The sequence below is a fragment of the Carettochelys insculpta genome, chromosome 6 (assembly GCF_033958435.1).
Source record: "Carettochelys insculpta isolate YL-2023 chromosome 6, ASM3395843v1, whole genome shotgun sequence".
NCBI lineage: Eukaryota > Metazoa > Chordata > Testudines > Carettochelyidae > Carettochelys > Carettochelys insculpta.
The window spans coordinates 85,753,811-85,778,082 of NC_134142.1; positions in this window are offsets into that span (position 1 = coordinate 85,753,811).

Below are 24,272 nucleotides of genomic sequence, written 5' to 3' on the forward strand. Positions count from 1 at the left end.
TCCCTGCCAGTGTAAAGTGAGTTTATGGAAAACTGAGGGTATGCCTACACTACATAAATCTGTGACGGTCTACAGAGTACATACACTGTGTGTCCTGCTAGCATGGGTATAAATAGCAGAGCAGATATAGAAGCACTTCCTAGGTGAGAAAGAATGTCCTTGCATCCTGTGGTTATGCACCTAGGTATCAAGTTTTCTCTATTGATCCAGTTTCTGCTTACTCACCTACCCTGTGATTTTAGCAGAAAAGTGTCCTGTTCTTTACTACCTATTGGAGTCTTTTCCTACTTCATGGAAAAGTTTCAGCAATGGGGAAAGGAGGACATCAGGGCCAAGGAAAGAAACATGCAAAGGGGATCTACCAGAGACCTATGGCACAAATCTTTTCCTGAAGCAAGGATAGGGTCTGGAAGCTCCAGTTGGAAGACAACAAATGGCTGCTGCAGGAAACTTCCCTATGACAGGGAAAACTGAAGCTGTGGGAAGCTGAGGGAACCATTCCCTGTCACAGTGAAAGACGGCCTGCTACCTGACCCTTCCAGTGAAGCTAACAAAAACAGCCAACTTTTCACTGGTGCATATAGCTACATGTATCCTACAAGCTGAAGACAATTAGTGTTTTCTTCTTCCTCAGTATATAGAATTTCCATAAGGTGGTAAACTGTTGTTTGAGTCTCCATCCCCCCATGGAAAAGTAAAGAATTCAATATCAGTTCCACACGGTATCAAGTGACGTGGTCATGGTAGGGCCCCTATAGCCATTCTTCACAGGCTGACTCATATGTGTGCAGGAAGACTAAGCTGTTTTACAACTCTCACTAATGATACATCAGCAGTGTTGGGCTCTTTTGTGCATGTACTGGTAGGGTATATAATACATTGGCAACATAAATCTATAGTCGGTATTCTTAACTATAATAATAGAAGTTATGCATGCATACAAATAGGACAACGTTATTCAGTAAATTATAAACTTTCCAATTATCATTACACACATTCACCATCTTACATAAAGCATACCTCAGTTATGACTTTTATACCATAATCATGTTTTCATAATAATGAAATAATGTCTCAAAATCAGCTTATTCTCTTGCAGCCCACCAATGGATTTTCCTAATAGGCTGTGTGCGGCCCAGGGGCTGTAGGTTGATGACCACTGTTTTAAAGGCTAATTTTAGATTTAGTTTTCTGAGTGGAAAAACAGATATCCCAGAAACTATTTTCATGAATGTGAGATGGGGAAGAATGACTCACAAATGGCCAAACAATCTTTAACAAGACATTAAAATCAACAACAAAACGTACATGTTGATAGCAAAACTTAAATTTTCAACCCAAACTAGTTTCTTTATTTCTCAGAAAGATTTGTATTCCTGATGCTAAGAATTCAGAACAACAACAAAAGTCAAAGCAGTGACCAAACAGAATCAAAACAAGAATAACTGTATCAAACCTGCTCAGCTCAATGAAAAGACAAGTAAAACCCTTCAATTACTCAAATCAATTTACTAGCCAGATTGTAAGCTAATAAAAGTAACTCCTTCTAACATAAGGCCTTTGAAAGATATTTTTGTTTTGTTCAATAAAATTTAATTTTTATGAAGCCTTCCACATAAGAAATGCACTTTTTTTTTTGTTCTGAACAATAGCGATTTTTAAAGGGAGTACATCACTACAGGTCTTACCTTGATCCTATAGCTGTAATTATTCCTTTACAAATGTATGTTTCTTCCTTTTTTAATTTGCTTGATCCTTTTTTACCTATAAAATGCAGACATGGTCATTTCTTCATCTGAATAACAGCAAACATTTTATCGTAAGCCAATATTAACAATTCAACTATTGCAAGAATTCTAGATTAATCTACTGATTAATGTGTTGAGAGAAGAAATGGTGATCAGGAAAGCAGACTTTATGGGTTTGTTATGAATGGTTTCATGTGTAAACATTGGCATGGCACTTAGAACCAGATCCTGAGCTTAGCGCAAATTGACTTGTAGACTGAGGTAAAGGCCGCTGAAGTTAATGGTGAAAAAAAGGAGATTTAAGGCCCCTGGATGAAAGAAAATATACACCACCATACAGAATCACATATGCAGGGCCATTAAATGAGGACAATGTGGTAGCCCTCGAAGCCAAATTTATTTTACTCTTTAGTTTTAAAAAAAACTTGCTATATCATATTGCTGCAGCACCAATCAATCAGTTCTAGAACATGTGTTTTAGGCACAGCCCATAACAAGAGATGGAGTGGATTTGCAATACCTCAAAGGGAACACTGCGAAACATTCTGCCTTGCCTCTGAATTATAACTGAGGCAAACAAATATGTTAGCAGACCCTGACCTGACCAGGCACCATGGAACATAAATTTGAAAGCAATTCTAAATTTGTTACCTGGGATTCTGACAGTTAAACTTATTTGGTATTATTCTATTTCTGTTTGTTTTGTATTTTAGACTGTAAGTTTTTCAGTGCAGAGCTGTTGTTAAATTTATGTCAGTACAGGAGGACACACAGATGCCAGGTGCTATCAAAAAATAAATAAATAAACTGATGTTCTGCTCTTGTATTAAGAACTTACTATAATCAAAATTCAGCCCTGCCCCCCTCCAAAAAGACATATGAATACAGAATGATTTATGTTCTTTAGAAGTAATTTCTGCAAGCTGCTGTTAAGTGAAGATTCTTCTCCTGCTTGACATGTCATATCTTGTCATTTGTCTAGAAAATGGAACATGAAGAAATCTTTCTCTTGAAAGACAATATGATTTTAAACGGTTACCATGGAACAATATACTGCATTTTCAGCTGCTTAGATTGTGCAATTTGTGCTTCCTTGCTGCCTTGCAATTTGCAGGCAATTGCTAACCCCTAGTGGCAGCTTTCAGGTGAGTAGCTGCTCCTTTAGATTGTAGCTGGCTCTTCAATGAACAAGTAATGGATTGTAAAGAGAGTTATTGGCATGCAAAGCCCAAGATGCTCCCTGCCAAGTGTGTGTGTCTCCGTGTGCATGTGTGTGTTTTTTAAATATTATGGTGGCATGATTTTTTTTTCAGGAAAGGTTTAATCCTGAAAGTAATTTTGAAAAAAAAATAAGAGCTTTTCTCAGCTACCCATGTTAAATTCAGTTGAAAAACTCTAGCTCCCTTAAGCAGAGTACCAGACTTTTCCATCTTTTTTTGCTCCATAGATACAGGCTCATACTTTGGAACTATTTGGGTAAGATCATTTAATCATTTAGATTTATATAGTCAGGTTTAGAACCATCTGTCCAGGTGTCTGAGTACACTTATTGTACATTTAAAATATAGCTAACTCGACAACTGTAATAAACATAGCAACCTCTCAAACCCAAAGAAAGATGGTCCAACAAATAATCACATTAATGGATGTGAGTGGAGGTGACAGAGAGGAAAATGTAAATGTTCATATCAAGAGCAGCACAGTACACACCATGCTAGAAACTTTCAAGATGGCAATTATGGCATCTTCACCCAATAGTCTTGGGGGCAGTTCCCTTAGGTGGTGTCAACGGATGAACTTATTGGTACAACAACTGAGATAGGATCTGGGCCTTAGTTTTATTTCCAAATTATAAGTCCGTGCAGACCATGTTTCCTGCTGTTTGTCCTTTCTGCCATACTACACACAATTTTAATCTTGCTGGTAAGTTTTCTTGGAGCTGATGTAGCAGCTCTATTTTGGAGAATAAGGTCAGGGTTTGCTTCAAAGCATTCTATTTTTGTAGCAAGAAAAATCTACAGAAATTGAGGCACAATGAATGATAATCCTGAATCCCATATAATATTTAAGAATTTGGTTTTTAATATGCTAGCCCGCATGGGAGATTCTAATTATCTAGGAGCTGGCATTTGGGGGCTTTAGCCCAGGCGGGCTGAATTTCTTCTACCCTGTTTTTGATTTTCTGGCTAGTTATTCCAAATGGTCTTTTCAGACATGAATTCACCTGTGATAGGGGGCCAGCTGGGGCTGCAGATAGAGGGAAGAAGCAGGCAGGTAGCCATGGCAGAAGTGGAGATTACTATGGGGAGGGGCGGCAGACTGGTCCAGCAAATTCTGTCGTTCAGCACCAGTCAGTTCCTACCTGTAGTTTAGTTCATGTCTACACTTCAGAAAAGGACTCGTGGTGTTGCTCCACCTGGCCCAGGTCGGCTGATTTAAGCTTGGGCTGTAGTCTGGATTTTGAGTCCTTCTTCATGGCATCTCAGGATCTGGGGTTCAGTCCACGTCTAAATTCTTATGCTGCAATTTTTAACCCTGCAATCCAAGCCCTGCAATTTCAAGTCTGCTGACCTTGACTCTGAAACTTGCTGCTGCAAGTTCTCATTGCAGTGTACCTGTAAGCTTAGTTTGAGAGTCGTGAGAACTACACAGTCTTCAATTCTGAGATTCAGTTTAGTTATTCTGTATTTCATATATATGGCAGGAAGGCTTATATCACATCCACGTGAATTAAAAAGATCATTTGTTAGAAAGCTAGATCAGCCAAAGATAACTAGATCTCAAAAAGAGAAAACCAGAGTACTCTTTACAGCTAAACTGCAAAAATGAAACTTCATTTGACAGCAAGACATGGCTACACATTACCAAGTGTACCTTCCTCTGCTTTGAAATATAGGTAACAACTACAAGAAAGTGGACTTCTTGAAAAGGAAATTAACAATTGAGAATGTAACACAAGCCATCTCATGTGTGTATAATCCAGAGAGATGGGAAAAGTAGAGGACATTATACATTTCTTGAAAGACAGATATTTTAAACTGTACACACTTTATTTACATTTTCATTAGTGTGTTCTCTGTAAAGTTCTTCTCCTAAAAAAAACCTGTGACCTCTCTGCTACCCACTCTGTTATTAATTGCAATATTTCCAGGCTATGGCTCCACTAGCCCCAGAACTTTGAAAGGGACATGATAAGGAACCTAATTGGAATATGCTGATGAGGTACTGCCATGAATATGCAGCACCTCATTAGCATAATGGTGTCCACGGAACTTCAAAAGTGCTGCTTTCGATAGCACACAGCTCGTCTACACAGGGCCCTTTCTGAAAGGACCCCGCACACTTCGAAATAACCAAGTAGGAATAAGGGGCTTTCGAACTGTGCAGGATCCTTTAGAAAAGGACCCCATACAGATGAGCTGCATGCAATCAAAAGTGGCATTTTTGAAGTGCTGTGGATACTATTATGTTAATGAGGAGCTGCATATTCATGGCAGCACCTCATTAGCATCTTTCAATTAGGTTCATTAGCATGCCCTTTTTGAAGTTCTGGGGCTAGTGTAGACATATCATTAGTGACTTAAATGGTGCAAGATCAAGTCCTAATGATGGGTCTAACCCATATACTAAATCCCAACACTCACAAATTTTGCAGCTGGGGCTGGTCTCAGCTGTCCCATCATCTGCCAATATTCCTGTTCTTTGAATTGAATCTTTACTTTTCCTATATTTTTATATGTCTTAGTTTGACTTTGTTTGAAGAAACGATGTGACTTCAAATTGACCTGGAGAAAATATTGGCAAAAACTTTTCATATCTTAGGCCAAGGAAGAGGTAGAAGATTAAAGAAAAAAAAATGGATATTACATTTCACAGGCTACCAAGTCCCTGAGTATCATCATCATTGAGCAAAGGAAAAAAAAATCATCTTGGATTTTCAGTGATCCTTTCAGACAAGGGTACAGCTATCAATAGATCTCTGTAATATTGTCTCTATTTTGAAGTGAATTCCAACAAGATGAGCCGTTCTCTCTCTCAAGCCTGCCAGCTGATGACTGATACTGTGTCGTGCGTGCATGCATGCATGTGTTTTATAAAGTCCCTGGCTTGCACTACACTTGGCTCCTGGCTGTGTTCCAAAAATATTGATTGTAAGAGGACAAAACTTGCTGAAAGCACAAGGAGAAACAAATAACATTACCAGGTGTGTAGAGAATTTTCATGGCATAATCTTGTAAAAACTATAGCCGTGGATCAAGAGCACAATATCTTTTTTCTCTATCTCACTTGGTTAAAATGCTCAAAACGATTTTCAACCTGATGACCAAACAATAAAAGCCAAGTTCAATTAAATGATTTTTCCAACATGTCTCTGGGAAAGTAACTTATTTTTACTGATGTGGTGGGATCTGATCCTGCAGTCAACATTCAGTCCTTATTTACACAAATCTCCCATTCATACTTTGAACTGAGTAAATGCTACGGAACTAAATCATTTGGATGGAATCATGTGCTAGTGATGTGTGTGACACACACAGAGGAAGGGCACACAAGAAACTTAATCCTGCTTTTGAATGAGTGAAGAAAAAAATCCATTGTAAAAAAGAATTTTCAATTACATATTTGAAATTTTCAGTGAAAAGTCGGGTTATTAATTCTTGCCACCTTTTTTTCTTTTTTTTTTTTATCCAAAGCTCAATAATTTTTAATTGATATGTTTAAACTAAAGTGATTTTTTGTTGCTGTGGAATAGTGTTTTATATCAATGTTGCAATAAAAGAGTCCTGACTAGCTCTGTTGTTCAGCTGGTTTAGACTAATAGTTCAGCTGGTTTACACAAATAGTGCAGAGGCTGTCCATGAATTACTTACTGTGACTATTTACTGTTTGGTTTTTATGAGTCATTTCCAAATCACATGGTATCATTTTTGCTCCTTGCTGAATGAGTAAAACATTTTTAAAAAGAGACTAAAGAATATCAAATCAAGTGTGCTTCCAGTAACTGCACCAGATTTTGGATAAGAACAATATCCAGAATGTCTGAATATTAACATATGTGGACAAGGCTATTCATATAGGCTATGTCTACACTAGAATAATTTGTTTACAGAAGTTACTGTTGGAAGAAATGTTCTGACAAAACTTCTGTTAACAGATCGCATCCATACATGAAAGTGGATCAATCTTTTGACCTACTCCGTCGATAAAAGGGCCATCTGGAGTGTCTACATGGCTTTTTTGGTTCACTGTTTCTGTCAACTTGGCTTTTATTCTTTGGTCATCAGACTGAAAATCCTTTTGAGCATTTTGTGTGTAGATGGTCCACGAGTTTTGTTGACAAAACCCCAGTTTTGTTTACAAAACTCTCTAGAGTAGACATAGCCATAAAGAATAGTCATCCTCAAATATTCTTGAAAGCAAGAACTTTTTTGGATGAATATTTACTGGCAGTAGAGCCAAACATAGGGGAAGAGAATGGCTCTTCATCATTCAAATTAATTTTCATTAATACTGTTTTTGCACTGATGACCAGTTCTAATGCTAAAATAATCAGCTTTGGAAATATTTTTTTTTTCATTCTTGTCTTTGGTGATTTAAATCAACATTGTTCTCCTTAATTCATAAAATGTAACAGCAATATTTTAAAAAATGGATTTTACTCCATCACACTTGATAGTTTAAACACAAGCACATAAGACACAACACAAGCATCAGCAATAAGTACTAACACTTGTGGTATTCTCTGTTTTTCATGTATGAGTGAGAGACACAGAAGATACATGTCTTAAGTAGTTATTAATTTCTACTTGCTTTCTAAAATTGAGAAACCTATCCACTGCTGTTTATCCTGAACTATGATCCACCTATGAAGTGAAAACAAAAGAAAGTGATTCAAATCATGTGAGACTTTGTCTAAGGATGTACAGATAAGGTAAGGTTAGGCATTCCACCCTCTAAGAGTTAGACTAAAATGGCAAAAGAAGAGTATAATTGACATATAAATAAAATCACTTTCTACATCCCAATTTATCTAAAATATATTCTTACAAGTTACTGAGTGTAACATCCTTTTTTCCAATGCAAAGTGGCCCATTGCATACTATGAATGGACCTAGAGATGGATGGGGAAGGACTGAACCAACAGGTAATTGTTACACGAAATCGTGGGGCATGTCTTCATGCAAAATACTGCACTTGTGCTGCTGCATTCCTTCAGTGAAGACATTTTTATACTGGTGTGTTAGCCGGTGGCCGGGTAAATGAGTGGTCTGTGAGCCTAGTTACATCCGAGCCTTTGACTGCTAGGCTCGACAGTACCTTCGCAGCGGGCAGCCAGAATGGCTTACGGGTGCCCCAGAGATTCACCCAAGTCTTCAGCTGCTAGGACAGGCAGTCCCTTCACAGCGGGCAGCCACTGTGGCTGATGGGTGCCCCTGATGTTGGTGCAGAGAGCTTATTTCACCCGAGTCTTTAACTGCTAGGACAGACTGTCCCTTCACAGAGGGCAGGCAGGGAGGCTGACAGGTGCCCCAGGAGTCTGTCCCAAGGAGGCGACATGACTCAGCGCTCAGCTTTTACTGCACCTTACCACTGACCAGGCTGATATAGTCAAACGGCTAAGGTTCTTTGTCTTGTGTTTGGCCAAGTTACAGTAACTGGAAGGAGTCAGGCTGAAAGCTTAAATGGTTACTATTTATTAAAAGGAAGAAATAAGAATCCTAGTGGTTACAAGGTTATTGCTCTATTTTTCTTATCTACTAGTAGGATGATACATGTGGTATACCAATTAGATTAGAAATGAAAATTACATATTTGAGGACAAAGCACCTCAGTTTATAGAGCTCTTACTATTAAATGTGCACAAAGTACATTACAGGTATAATTCTCACCCCGCGTCCTTCGACTCCGGTGTAGCCAGCATCTATCACTCAGTCCCTCAGGGAGAAGATAGGCGAGGAAGGCATCCCCTGGGACCTCAGGAGGCAAAGACCTTACCCGACCGGCAGGTATAGGTAAATGCAGTTCAGTTAGAGTGGTCTGCCGGACCCTTCTTTATACCCCTTGGGTCACACACACTCTTCCTTATCTGTTAGATGTCAATTATGCTGGTTTGCCTTTGTGATGCCAGTTCTTACAATAAAGTTGCAATTTAATTTACACTTGTAAGATAAAGGTAATTAAATCATTAAGGCAGGACATTCTTTTGTAGGGGTGCGAGATTCCTCTTCTGGGATGATTGTGTGGGCGCATCAATTAGAAATACCAGCCAAGGGCAATTTAAGGCCCTGTTGTCATCGGCTGGCTTATTAGCTCTCTTATCTGTGTTCTTACATTATCCAGGGTCATCACTGGGTCAGCACATCCTGTGTTTTTGAAGCATCAAAGACTGTGTGTGAGATAAGCACATCTGTGCTTTCAAGCATTCTAAGACTGTGCTGTTTTCTTCTTTGTCTTTCGTGCTTTGAGGCACCTAAGAGGGGCAAGATGGAGTAAAGCAGGGGGATTCTGTCTGGCTACATGATGGAAGAGCTTCTCCTAACTCATAAAATTAACCCTCCTCCCCAGTAGGTTGTAGTTATATTGATGGGGAAAAAAACCTCTGTTGACACAGTGCTGTCTGTTCAGTAGGTTAGGTTGGTATAACTATGTTTCTCAGAAGTGTGGGCTTTTGTAGCACAGATCAGGTCTTGGTCATCTGCAAAAGTCCTTGCTGTAATCTCTGAATCTTGACTCTAGACTTTGACAATTGCTAGCAAGATATATTTGTGCTCAATATACACCTGGAATCTCAGTTGTGTCTGATTAATTGTTTATTTCGTTGCTTGGTTAAGAGTAACCAAGAGTCCTAATTTGAAAGGTAACAGCTAGATAAAAGCTGATCTAATGAGGAGTTTAAATTATTAAGTTAACAATCCCTGGACTCAATAAAATGTCTTCTCCTATAGATTTATTTCTAATATTTTATACAATATATATCAAATTGGGAAATTTAGTTTGTTAGATTTTAGCAGGAAAACGTAACTGGCACCTTAATAAAATTGATCTCCTTCTCTGTGCCAGTAGTTGCCTGTATCTACAACAGGAAAATTACGAAAGACCGTCCCACTGATTCTCTGATTCTGCTATTTGTGGAGCTGACCCAGTGCTAGCATTTCTAGGAAACTTAGCTGAAGCAGGATCCACTAACTTCCATCCTTTTGACCAACTTGTTAGTCAAACTAGCTTAGGACCAGTTTTGTTTAACATGATGGTTATAAACACCAGACCTAGCCAGAGCTTTCTCTATCCTAAGCCCTCAGTATTGCTAACGCTCATCTAGGTCAGAGTCATCTCTATAGTGGAAAACAATCCATCAGCTCTCTTGTGTGGAGTTGATGGTAATTGATTTGTCACACGTCTACATAGAATTCACATTAATCAAATGCTGCTGTAACAAGCACAAAATTCTTCATGGTTATTATTTTGAATATATAAGTTCCAGGATGGGAAATGAAAGGGTTAATTTAGTGAGCAGAACCATCCTAAGCAAGATCTTCACTAGCCCATCTGCCAGCACCACTGTTAAACCCTGCTAATGCTACTGAACTCACCCCTCTGTAAAGTTAAAAAGTATCAGTAGTTTGGATCAACACCATTGTTACCACAGAAAGAGTTAGGCATCTGGTATGCAGCCCAGATGGTTCAGAACTCTAAAAAGGGCTGTCAAACAAAGATAATGGGAGAACTAGTAAACATGAACCAGTGGTGCCAGTTTCTGGACATCACACTTACCTAAATGATGTGATGCAATGTGTGAAGGTCATTCCAGTCCTCAGGCAAGTCTAGAACGTGTAGCTCACAAGGCATGCTCCTCCTGGCGTTGGACAAATTAATTTCCCAAGAATGAGATATTTACTGGAAAGCACAAGCAGATTTAGCCAGAAGCCATGACTGCATGACTGATTTATTTTCACCATTTGCTACAAAGTGGTAGACTTTTCACAAGAAAAACATTAACAGAGTGAGTTTCTGAAGACACATTCTGGCCAAAGCTGACTCCAGGGGTCTGAATATGTAAATTTCAGAAGAATCATCATCCTAGGTTACCCTATGCTGTAATCTTGTCAAATTCCATACACTAAGGCCAAATTCTTACATGGATGGGAAATCTCCAGCAGCCACGTCTATATTGTAAAAGTTTACATCAATGATTCAGAAGCTGGCATGCTTTCCTGGAAGACACCAAACAAACTGGAGATGAAGATTTTCAGATAAGACACAAAAAGTGAAGCCTTGACTATGTGCAGTCATTAAAAGAACCCTCCAGGCTTTGGATTTTAAACCTGGTCCCGTGACCATGTCCAACTTGATCATTAACTTTTTTTAACTCCGAAAATTCCCCTATATTTTGCATTACATGTATTGTAATAATGCTGTTCTACGTCATTTAGTGGCCTAAATCTTTACAGATCTCAGTAGTTTATTGCTGCTGCCATATTCTGTTTCTATGCCCTATGTGCAATCAGTTTGTTTACGTTCAGTACAGTGCATCCGAGTAACCTCATCCAATTTTCACTTTTATTTTTCAGCACCCACAGCATAGGGAAAAGCAATGAAGAATTCATAGTGGGTCACCCACTTTCTTATCATCTGCAACAGAGCCAGTGCCTTCAGGACAGGTATAGCTTTTGGCAGTGTTTGGGAGTGAAGTTTGTTAATAAAAAGACCTCCATGTTTCAATTAATATTAACATTCCCACAGTGATTCCTTTTAAAGCCTTCAGTGTGGCTACCCTGATGTTATCCTGTGGCTGTAATCAAATGCAAGCAAAGTGAGGGCTAGCATCAGCAATCCCTGGGGGGAGTTGAGAATGTCTTCTGAGGTAATTCTCTAGCATAGTGTCATGAAGCCAATCTGTTGTTGGCTTTCTTGTTGGGGAAGATGTTATTTCTTTCATTCTGTATTAATGTAATGTCAAATATTCTTTCTTTATGAGATCTGACTCAGTTTCATAAGGACTTAAATAAATACATTCATAAATACTTAAGAGAAGCATTTTTAAAAAAATCTTCATTAACATAAAATAGGCAATCAAGACCTTGATCCATGCTCTACACAGAAGTAGCTAGATAGCTCTGCACTTCAGAGGTTCTTTGAACATTTATGATATAATTGGCTATGCAGATCAAATGTAATAAATAAAATTAATATATTAAAAATATAACAGAAATCAGTGATGGAAAATATCCATTGGGCCACCTCGTCCATTTGCTTGCTTATGCAGGATTCTCTGTAGCATGTATTACAATGTTTTATTCAGGCTCTATTATAAAGTCCTAAGTGATCTAATTTACTCTATTGCCTTGGTGAGATGACAGTTTAACAGATCTCATTGTCGGGAGTGTTTATCTGCTGTTCACCTGAAATTTTCTTCATCTTAATTTTGTCCTGCCACTCATAATTTTATCCCCTATGTCAGTCTGAGTAATGTTGCTTGTACATGTATTGAAGAATTTTTAAAGGCTTTGTTTCAGTCTTTTCAAAATAATCTTTTCTTAGAGTCGTATACTGCAATTCAGTTTCAGTCTTTCTTGGGTCAAGTTCACACTTACATTAATGGGAACGTGTCCCAAGTCAATACTAAGAACTCTAGTATTTGGTCATTGTCCAGTTAGCCAGAATGAGTTTAATAATTAGTTGCATATTATTTGTTACACATTTTCAGTGACATGAATAAGTTTTCCACTTTTTCCATCTTTTCAGATTATCAAATTTTATTTATTAAATCAGTTTTTCACTTTCCCCACCTCGATTGGTAAACCATCTAAACATTAATTTTTCCCAGTATTCATCTAGAATTATTTAGAACAACGAAGTCCTTATTCAACTTTTCAACTCCGTGTGTGGACACACTGGAAAGAATAGCAAAAAATCAAAATGGAATTTCCGATCCCAAAAGTATTTTATACCTCTTATAATACAATAATAGTCAAACCATATAATCTGTTTTGTAAAGTGTGAAAATTTGCTATGTAGTGTGAGTGAGAAAATTAATCTTTATAATATCTTGTACAAAGTAACCTTTCTTACTATTACCCTACATAACTATAAAGTTGTTTCATTTGAGCCTGGAAACAAATTAAATAAAAATCCCTCAAAGTTTTCTGCAAGTGATGATGAGTGACTTCTACGGAGCACAGCTACAATTTCTAGAACATTACTGACGTTATGAAATAAGTCTTGTTTCGTCTTACACAAAACCCATGTTGCCACCTGTGTCTTACAACATATCTGTAAATAACATATTGCATCAATTATATTAGTGTTTTGCTGCCATGCAGCAATGAAAATGATTTATAGCAGAATGCACCATTTTGATTTCTAAAGCTGATAAGCACAGAAGCATGAATTATTAAACTGAGTAGCAGCTTTGTAGGAAGGCTGGTAATCAAGATTTGCTTGCACAAAACAAGAAAGCTGTGACTAATTTCATATAATGATGTTTGCCTAACAAAATGGTACATTTAAAGGTCAGCTTAATAATGGAAATATGATTTCAAGGGAAAGGAGCACCTTTAATTTTGCTCTATAATTCACTTAACATACACAGTGGCTGCATCTACACTAGCAAGTTCTTTCAAAAGATTTTTCAAAAGATGGGGAGCATCTACACAGAAAAAGCATTCTTTTAAAAGTAAATCAAAAGAATTTGGTGTTCCTTTCAAAATCACTCTTTCTTTCCTGTTTCAGGAAAAGTGCCCCCTTTTGAAAGCTTCTTTAGAAAGAAAACATGCGTAGACGCTCCTCAGTGCCCTTCTTTTGAAAGAACAGTCTTCGTTTCTGATCCCTGGCCTATTCTTTCAAAAGAGTGGGGGCTGTGTGGACTCTGTCTTTCAAAAGAGCAGATCTCTCTTTTGATCCACCTGTTTTGTGTGGACACACTTTTTTGAAATAGGCTCTTTCAGAAGTGATCTTCCAGAAAAGCTTCTTTTGAAAGATGTCTGTAATTTAGACGTAGCAAGTATGTTGAGAGAAATAATGCAGTCTCACTATCACCTCAAATGGAAGCTAAAAACATTTGGTAAGAGTTCAAAATGTTGTTTTCAAAATGTATTGGGTAGTCATGGAAGAATCTGAAACACTCTGGAGGAGAGTTTGGGCTTGTTTAGTTGATTTGGGCTCGTTTAGTTTACAGAAGAGAAGACTTAGAGGTGATTTAATAACAGCCTTCAACTTCCTGAAGGGGAGCTCTAAAGAGGAGGGTGAGAAACTGTTCTCAGTGGTGTCAGATGGCAGAACAAGGAGTAATGGTCAGAAGCTGAAGAGGGAAAGGTGTTGGTTAGATATTAGGAAAAACTTCTTCACCAGGCGGGTGGTGAAGCATTGGAATGCGTTGCCTATTGAGATGGTGGATTCTCCATCCCTTGAGGTTTTTAAGTCCTAGCTGGACAAGGTCCTGGCTGGGATGTCTTAGTAGGGGTTGATCCCGCTTGAAGCAGGGGGCTGGACAAGATGACCTCCTGAGGTCCCTTCCAGCCCTATGATTCTGTGATTCTGTGTGATTCTGTGAAGCTGCGTCTACACGTGCACACTACTTCGAAGTAGCGGCACCAACTTCGAAATAGCGCCCGTCGCGGCTACACGCGTCGGGCGCTATTTCGAAGTTAACTTCGACGTTAGGCGGCGAGACGTCGAAGTCGCTAACCTCATGAGGAGATAGGAATAGCGCCCTACTTCGACGTTCAACGTCGAAGTAGGGACCGTGTAGACGATCCGCGTCCCGCAACGTCGAAATTGCTGGGTCCTCCATGGCGGCCATCAGCTGGGGGGTTGAGAGATGCTCTCTCTCCAGCCCCTGCGGGGCTCTATGGTCACCATGGGCAGCAGCCCTTAGCCCAGGGCTTCTGGCTGCTTCTGCGGCAGCTGGGGATCTATGCTGCAGGCACAGGGTCTGCAACCAGTTGTCAGCTCTGTGTATCTTGTGTTGTTTAGTGCAACTGTGTCTGGGAGGGGCCCTTTAAGGGAGCGGCTGGCTGTTGAGTCCGCCCTGTGACCCTGTCTGCAGCTGTGCCTGGCATCCCTATTTCGATGTGTGCTACTTTGAAGTGTAGACGTTCCTTCGCTGCGCCTATTTCGATGTTGGGCTGAGCAACGTCGAAGTTGAACATCGACGTTGCTGGCCCTGGAGGACGTGTAGACGTTATTCATCGAAATAGCCTATTTCGATGTCGCAACATCGAAATAAGCTATTTCGATGTTGGCTGCACGTGTAGACGTAGCCTGAGAGGCCTGGGCAAGGACTCAAAAGTTCAGACTCTTTGGAATTCTAAAGTGTATATGAATCTTGTGGATTTAAAAAGTATGTGTAGTGGGTATTTGATGACATGCTCAATTATTAGACTTCTGATACTTCTGGATTTGAGAGGGACTCAAAATATTTGAGTAGCCTTTATCCTGATGTTTCAGATCTGCTGTTTCTATGCACCAATGAAAGGTAGAAAAGAAGAGGTACATGGAAATGTAATATGTTGCCCTATGTGTCTACTTTTATTTATCAGTCTTAGATTTATGTTCTTATTTTCTCTGGGCGAGGCCATCTTTCCATAACATGGCAGTATATCTTTAATACTTTGACATAGCTTAAAAAAAACACTCCTTTTATAAAATTGTTGGTGTACTTCTACGAAGTCTGGTGTGTAGGAATTTCGGAAAACTGGGAAAATCAGAATGTGTTAGCTAGAATGAACAAATGTTAAGCACACAATGAGATGTAGAGGATGTAGGGGCATATCATGTGCTATCATTTCAGGTACTTTTGAGTAATGTCTATCTGACAAAGGAAATTAGCCTGATTCCTTTATATGGAATATTTGGAGATAGTGTGAGAAGCTGTTTTAGGGACTGCACTGCTCCTGTATCATGTTTAGCTTGTATCTACCTACAGCAGCGGAGATGTATATAGGGCTGAAGAATGAAATCACCCTTTTAATGAATTATAACTGCGAATACAGTTCTGTACACCTGCACTGAAACTGTGGTATAACTGTGGATGTTAATGTATGCATATGTGGTGGATAATTTTAGCTAGGGAAAGTAAATGAATTCTGCATTCAGAGTAAACATGGCATATTGCTTTACTCCCCCAAACAATATTTTGTTCTATTTCTGGAAGTTCAGTGTTTTTTGTAAGAGGTATTGGTGACAGTCACTGAATCTACCAGTAAGCAGGTCCACCAGGCAAAACTCTCCTTAAGAAAAACAGAAGACATGAGCCAGAGAATTTACTGTCACAGTTTGGCATTGAACAAATTATGGCTTTGCTGCTCTGGGGAAGAGAGGAACCCATTTCTGCGATTCTGGAAGACTTTCACCTTACTGAATGTTTTTTGCACTGTATGTATATACCTGATATTGTAATGATTCAATACTCATGCTGTCAGACATCCTAGTGTCTGGTTGGCCTGGAAGATCTTGGAATTGATTTCTTTGCCAAGGGAGCCATCATTGGCTATCAAGCTGATGAGGTACTTGAACTCATCTACAGTTTTAACTGTTTAATCAGCACAATATCCGACAGTCCACTAAACTGAAAGTGTATGAGGCTGTAGTCCTGACCAGGCTCCTGTATGGATGTGAAACCTGGACCTTGTACAGAAAACATGTGAAACTCCTGGAGGGCTTTCACACACACAGCCTGAGGTCAATACTACACATACAATGGCAGGACAGGGTCATGAACCTGGAAGTCCTTGACGGAGCAAGAACCACAAGCATTGAAGCCATGATTCTGAAAGGCCAGCTTTGCTGGACAGGGCATGTCATATGAATGGAAGATTCAAGAATCCCTCAGCAACTCTTCTATGGTGAGCTCTCACAGGGCAAAAGGAATCAAGGTAGTCCTCACAGGAGGTATAAAGACTGTGTGGATTAAGCCAAAGTAACTAGAGCAGCATGCAGAAGACTGAACAGTCGGGCGTCCTCTCGTATGACACACGTATGACAACTTCAAAAAGCAGTGACACATATGCCTGATTGATGTCCATGAGAGGAGGAAAGCAACAGCAGCAGCTGCACTTACACAGCCAGGACAATTCCCTTGCCCCTACTGTGAATGCCCATGCCATTCAAGGCTTGAGCTCCTCAGCCACATGTGAGTCCACAATCGATGAGCCTGTGCAAGCTCAAGTCTTCGTTGTCAGACACGACAGACTACTAAGCATGTGCATACCAGGATTTTACAGGAGGTTTTCCCTGTGCTGTTCCCTTAAAAGTATTTATGCATACCTCTGCCCATCTGCTGATGCCTGTTCCTGACAACTGTTACACTGCTTTCACCTAATCCAAAGGGATGTCTAAAATAGACAGTCTTTTAAACAAAACTGACATTTTGTCAAAAAAAAGACTATGAGTGTCCACGTTGCAAATGTGTTCTATTGACAGGAAATCAATAGAATGTGGCACTTCTGTCAACAGCCTTCTGCCATTCCCCTAGGAGGCAGAATGCCTCTCTCAATAAAATCTGTCAACAGAAACCAAGTGTGGAAACTCCAGGAGGCCTTCTGTCAACAGAAAAGTCCTCCATGGCAAAAACCAGCTACCTCAGGAGATGCCCAGTCCACAGCAATCACATCTCTATTCTCCCTGCCTCCAGCCATTCTTAAAGCCACAGGAAGCCTCAGAAATCCTATGACAGGAAGCTGAAAGCAAGGAAGCAGCCCAGCAGCACACTGCTTTGCACCTCTCTCCACATCTACTCCTTATTGCTCTTCTGAGCTATGGCAAGCCAGTCAGCCAGTCACCATGACCCTTGGGGTCCTCTGGGGAGCAGCTGGAGGGGTCCCAGAAGCTACCCCCCACACATACCTTGAGCACAAAATGCTGGGCCTCATCATGGACCAGGCCTGCAGTCAACGACCTCTTCAGCCTCTGGGCCGCGATCCCGTTGGACCCTTCTACCAAAAGGCACAACACTCCTGCATAGCTCTGACTGTCCATCGCCCTGGCAGCACAGGGCTACCCCACCCACAACATGGAGGGTGCGGACAATGGTGACAGAGCTCCAGTAGGGACATGTCTGGTCCCAGGATGCTGGCACAAGGTCAGGGGCAGGACCCACCACCAACTTCTATTACTTAGAGCTCCTGAGAGGTGAAGACACCTCTTCTTCACCCACAGTGGTGGACACTACCGAGGAGTCCCCCTCTCCATACACTTGCCACTGGAGCCAGAAGAGAAGGAGCACTTGGAGGTCCAACTGGACCTAGAGGTGGACACAGGGTCTGAGGCCAGTGAAGCAACCTCATAATCACCTTGGACCTGGGCTCCTTGAGCCAGGCCACCTCCAGGGCATCCCTGCACATTTTCAAGGGACCTTTCAGTATGTATCCCAGGCATCACAAACCTCAAGGTATGGGGTGCTGGTGGATACAGGCTAACCAGGACAGCTCAAGTGGGACCTTGTGGTGTGGTCGTGGAACAAGGAACAATGTATACCACCTGGACCCAGCAGGCATCCCCTGGGCATGGGTGTCAGCGCACTGCCAGCTTCATGTGAGGCCAGATGAGTCCCAGGCCCTGGAGGAGGGGTGATCTGCCAGCCCCTGCCACAGGACAGTCACACAAGTTCATAACTGATCCCAGACACACCAAGGAGTGCATCTCCTGGCATGCAGGCATGCCCACAGGTGACAGTCACCACACCCTCCCACTTATAGTGCTTTGAGCTGTATGTGTGGGGAGGCCCAGTGACAGCCAGGCTGTGCCCAGCTCACCCACCATTCATGCAGGGACCCCTCTGTGGCTGGACATGCCTGCTCAGCTGCTAGCCCATTGAGTGAGGGAGGGGCCCTCAATGGTCAGCCTGGTCCCCAAGACACTACAGAATCACCTGTGGAAGGGCCCACCGTGCAAAGCACACATGCCTGTGCTCCCAGAATATCACTGTTCCTTGGCCCGGGGGTGGTGGGTGCTGCTCATGGGGGTGGGAGGCAGGGCCTTCAGGTCTGTGTTGTATGAATGACTTCCCATGCCGCCTCCTTGTCTTGCTTACAGCTGCACCATCTGAGAGCTGGGCACGCCCCACCTCCCTACCATGGCCAGCCAGCCCTACCCTGGCTCCAGAGTGAGGAAGCCCAGGACTGGCACCAGTGCGAGCTGGCATGCTACCAAAGTGAGGGTGGACCCATAGCCAGAAGGCCATCTCTGAGAGCTTGGTCTGGGCACGTAGTTGTTCACTGGGTGTTCCAGCAGGGCCTTGGATCTGCAGACCTACCCTGTCCCCAGAATGACCGCTCCCTTCTCCCCCTCACTGCCCCATGACCTCTCCCCAGTGAAGAGGGATGAGGAGGTGGTGAATAAATAACTTTTGTACTCCAATGTTGAAAAATATGCACAAAATAAACATTGGAAATATCTATTTACAATGTGCTGTAACAGGTAACTATATATATTGTGGGGATTGGAGGTATCCATCCAAGGACAGCATGGGGGGGCTGAGTGACATCAGCCTTGGGATCCTCTCCTGCTGTGTTTTTGGGGTCCCTCTTGGGGGTGAGCAAGTGTGCGAGCTCTGAACTAGCTATGCTGTCCCTCAACGAGGTAAGCAAGCCTCAGCATGGGCAAGGAATGTGTGTGTGTGTGTGTGTGTGTGTGTGTGCTGGGGGCTTTACAGGCACATCTTGCTGGGTGTCCTGGAATGGCTCAATGGCCATGCAACTTTGTGTGACAGAGTACTGGGGCCATTCTGTCAAAAGACAGCAGCTGGTGGTCTGGCCGCTATCTGTTAACAAGGTGACCAATTTGCAGTCTGGCAATAATCTGTCAACAGAAGTTTTGTTGGAAGATATCTTCTGATAGTAACTTCTGTTGACAGATTGCTCTAGTGTAGACACAGCCTAAGTGTACTTTTCTTCAGTGTAAGGGCCAGTTCATCAGATAGAAGACATCTTTGGTCAACCCTGCATAAATCTTCTGCTTCCTCTTGTATTATCTCTCAAGTGTTTTTTCAGCGCTATTATCACTTTCCTCGGCTCCTTTGTTTTGTTACAGAAGAACATGCTCAGTCACTTTAGGCACCAGATGTATTCATAAACCATAAAGTAGTGAAAAGAAAAGGGAAAAAAAGACAGAAATGTTCATATTTCAGGTATTTCACTTAAAAACAAAGAATTATTCTGGCACCTTCATAACAGTTTATGCATAAGCAGCCTTTTATTTAATGTTGACAGGCTAAGCTCACTTTCTAATGGTATTTCAGTACTTTCAGTGTCTGCATCTACTATTTTCAGAACCTTCTGAAAAATATTTAAAATATTTACTGGGTGTGAATGTTTTAAACATACTGACATGTTTTAGCATTATCGGGTGCTTATCAACACTTAAAATCTTTTAGCTCTCTAGTTTGCTTTGAGTGTAATAGGATGAAGGGAAAAATTAATAGCAAAGGAAGAGTAAACTAAAATAAGTAGAATTTCTAAAACAAATTAAGTTAGATTAATATACCACAGATTAACTGTATAAATATAAAAAGCACCATCTTGCTCCCAATGAAGTTCATGAAAAGACTTCTCAGGGCATTTAAGTGGGTCCAGTGAATGGAGTCATGTGTGGTTATGGATTTTTTTTAGGAAGGGGGAAAAATCCCTCTCAGTAGGTAATGGATGTGCACATTGAAATATAAAGTAAAGGAGGCCAAGTAGCTTTCTAGTCTTCCATTTTATCTTGTGGTTGGTGCCCAGATAACATGGTGAGAAGCACTATTTAAAGATAAAAGCCTAAGAATGATAGATGTAAAAGGTCAGCTGGCTATATATGCCACCAATTTTTTACTGTTCTTCTGCATTATATGTTGGGGTCAGAAATTGATTCCTGAGACATCTGCAAACCTGAGAGAAGGGCCAGTAGTACATACCATCCCCTCCTGTCTATCATACTATAGAACTGGAACCAACATATAGTAGCTCTCTGGAAGCTATAACTTTCACCAGCGACCCGGGTAGCCCCTTGAAGAATTCAGATAGGCCTGGCACATTGTGCAAGATTGGTATAGTGCCAATTTCTGCCCCAAATCAACTCTGATGCTGTGGAATCTGGCCAGACTGAGGCTTCTGGCTTCTTTCTTTCAGCAACTCCATAAATTCCATAAAGGATCATTATGATCATCTGCACTAACTTAGTGTATTACACAGTCCACCAAACTCCCCCAAAATAATTCCTACAGTCTGTCCTTTGGAAAAAAAAAATCCAGTCTTGATTTAAAACTTGTCAGTGATGGAAAATCCACCACAACCCAGAGTAATCAGTACCATATGGTTAATTATTTTCACCTTTAAGAATTTATTCTGTATTTCCAATCTCAATTTGCCCGTCTTGAACTTCCAGCCATTAAATGGTGTGATGTCTTTCTCTGCCAGATTAAATATTCTTCCAATTCCTTTTATAACCCTCTCCAGTTTAGGAATGTCATTCTTGAAATGTGGGCACTAGAACCAGACACAGTGTTCCAGCAGCAGTCATAACACTGGCATATACAAAGGTAAAGGAACTTTTCTATTCTTACTCAAAATTTATATAGGTTGGTATGCATCAGAAGAAGCCTTTCACCTTGTACGTTCATTTTCTCTCTTTCTCTCTCTCCTCCTGAGCTACCTCTTCCTCCTATTATATGTCCTCCCCGACCCCCTTTACTAAGCCAATTACTTCCTTAGCCCAACAATTGCCACCAAGCATCTGTAATCCCAGCCTGTAACTGGTTGATTGATTCTAATTAAACCTTGCATCTTTCTCCGTGCTTCAGCAACCTCTGTGAACAGATTGCTAGCACGCTGTCAGACTCTCCTATGGTATTGTACTTACCCCAGTGACACGTACATGTTATGTTAATCCCTTAAACATATTTCCCAGTGGATCATCAAAAAGAAATGTTAATCATATCATTGTCAGTGATCACTGTAAAATTTAGATGTTAAAATACTCATTTTCCCACCTTCTAAAATAAAATAAAAAAAATTGTTGGGGAAAAAAAGAAGCACTGAACTTAATAAGACCTACAACCCAAGGCCACTTCCACCTCTTTGATCCATCCATCTTCTAATGCAGGCAAGCTGAAAGTGTAATCAAATTCATGTTTCTAGGTAATAGTCTTCCTAAATAAGCAGTTTGGCTAAAGTTTGCTACAATTCACTTTATTATAATTTCTTAGAGTGATGATATGTTAATTAAAACTAATACATGGTCAAAGTAGGAGTGCTTTCAAACATCTTTTATCCTGAGGAAGAGAGTGCATGAATCAGTAATTACAAAGCATTTCTCAGCTTCTCTACTTACTTTCATCTTGTGAGGAGATTAATAGCCATCCTTGGAACACCAGCTGTTTTCCATTTATCAAAGGGATACCAGGGGCTGGCATCTGTCCTGGGGAACCATGGGGGAAGACAGGGTGTGCAGAGTAAGAAGCATCCTTGGCATCATGCAGGGGGAGGGAAAATAAGTGCTTCTAGTTCTAAGTCTAATACTCCCAAGTGACTTAATATTTATTTATTTGTTGTATGGGTGATATGATCATACAACCTTCAACATTTCTGTTACGTTACTCAGTTTAGCTGGCTAGCCATGCTAAGATCAATAGAAAGTGTTACTTCAAAAGACTATACATTAATTTCATCCTTCCTTCCTCCTCCACTCCACTCTAATAAAAATGTTGTCCTTCAGCTGAAGCTATTCTTGAGTGTGAATTGCCAGCCTCTGGCATTTCTTTGTGAGGAAGTCTTTTGTGCTTTGAATCTGCAATGACTATCAGACCCCAGCAAGTGCAATCCTTTTTTTATTTTTTAAACCCAACATATTTACTGCCAGCTCAAAGATGACTCAAAGATATATCCCCACCCACGTTTCTCAGTAGGACTGACTATATTGTGGATGTCTATGATAAATTTGTAGAATATGGCTCATCTCTTTTAACCTTTTTTTCAATATTTTAGTAAAGGGAGCATCCTTGACTGAGGGTTTCACCATTCAGTATATCATCACACATACCACATAGCATTCAAAATTAACATAAAATGCTTATGATTTAGCTGCTTATTGTCATTTTATTTTGTGTCAGTTCTTAAACCCACTTGCAAAGGTGGCATTGCAACCACACTACTTGATAGTTATAAAAGTAATTTTGTCCCTCCCACAGAGTGCTGAGATTCCTGATGTTTTTCAGCCAAACCATATAATACAGAAATCAGATAAAAGTTCGCTGTTTATACTGAAATAGAATGTCTAAAATAATTTCAATGTACACCAAGTTACAGTAATAACTTTCTAATTTATGGAGCCCCGCCCTGGAGTCTTTAGTAAGTTAACATAGCAAAAATATATATTTAGAATAGTTGTTTGAATTTCTCAGTTAGTTGTCTTTGACTATCTATATTCCTACATGAGAATCAGCAAGAGATCTCAGCCAAAAAACAAAACCAACAACATTATCTCTCCACCATAAAGGTGTGTCTTCATTATCCTTTCAGCTGGATTCACACACCTAGTAGGAATGCTCAGAACTATCAGGGGTTGACAGTTGCCCTTGTATTCCTCAATCGTGGGGCCAGGAAGTAAGTGAAGTTGAGAGAGTTTCTCCCATTGACCTTCCTCAGTGAGGATGTTCAGGTAAGTCAATTGTAGATAAGCTGATTCCAGCTATGCAATTGCTACAAGTGGAATTGCATATCTACTGTCAACTTTAAGATCTAGCACAGACCTGGCCTGAGTATTCTGCAAAACAAAACTTAGAATGGACCTTTTTCTGCCTAGAGCAGGACAATATGTTTCTGGCAACACCCCCCCATAGATTCAGATTTGCTAATTTGCTTTGATTATGAAGTCTGAAAAGTATTTTATGTTGACATTTTTGAAGCAAAATGTTTGCTCTATGAGGAAAGACATGGATAAAAGAAAATACAAGAAGAATAACAGAAGGGTTTAAATAGGAGATGCAAGATACTTAATAACCCAATCATTTAAATAAGATATGAATGGGCCCAGTGGCAGTTTTCAAAATTAAAATTTGATCGTAAGGGTTGCATCCCTCCAAAGCCACTGCAGAGGATTAGGCTCCTAATAGAGCATGTAAAACTAAACAAATTAACCTTAGGTTTTCTATTGAATTAATTTGTGCTAATTAAAAGTATTGAGGATTCAAAAATTTCATTACTAGTTATATTTTGGTTGAACATTTGTATTATTAATGGTAGAACTTGACTCTGACTATTCTGTAATTTTAAACTCATGTGAGTTCCTCTGGGGTTTCCAGATGTATGGTTTAATCAGACTATCAAAGACAAGAATTCCCCTAGATAATTTTGTGTTAAATGTGCAGTGCTATTCTCTCTCTCTCTCTCTCTCTCTCTCTCTCTGACCACTGATGTTAACTTGAAAAGGGTCATGTGTGATGCAATAACAACAAACTGAAATGGGGGACACAAAACAGTCACAAATATTAAAATGTAATATCATTTATTCCTCTCATTTAAATGACTTTCTAAAACATCAGTCACATGATTA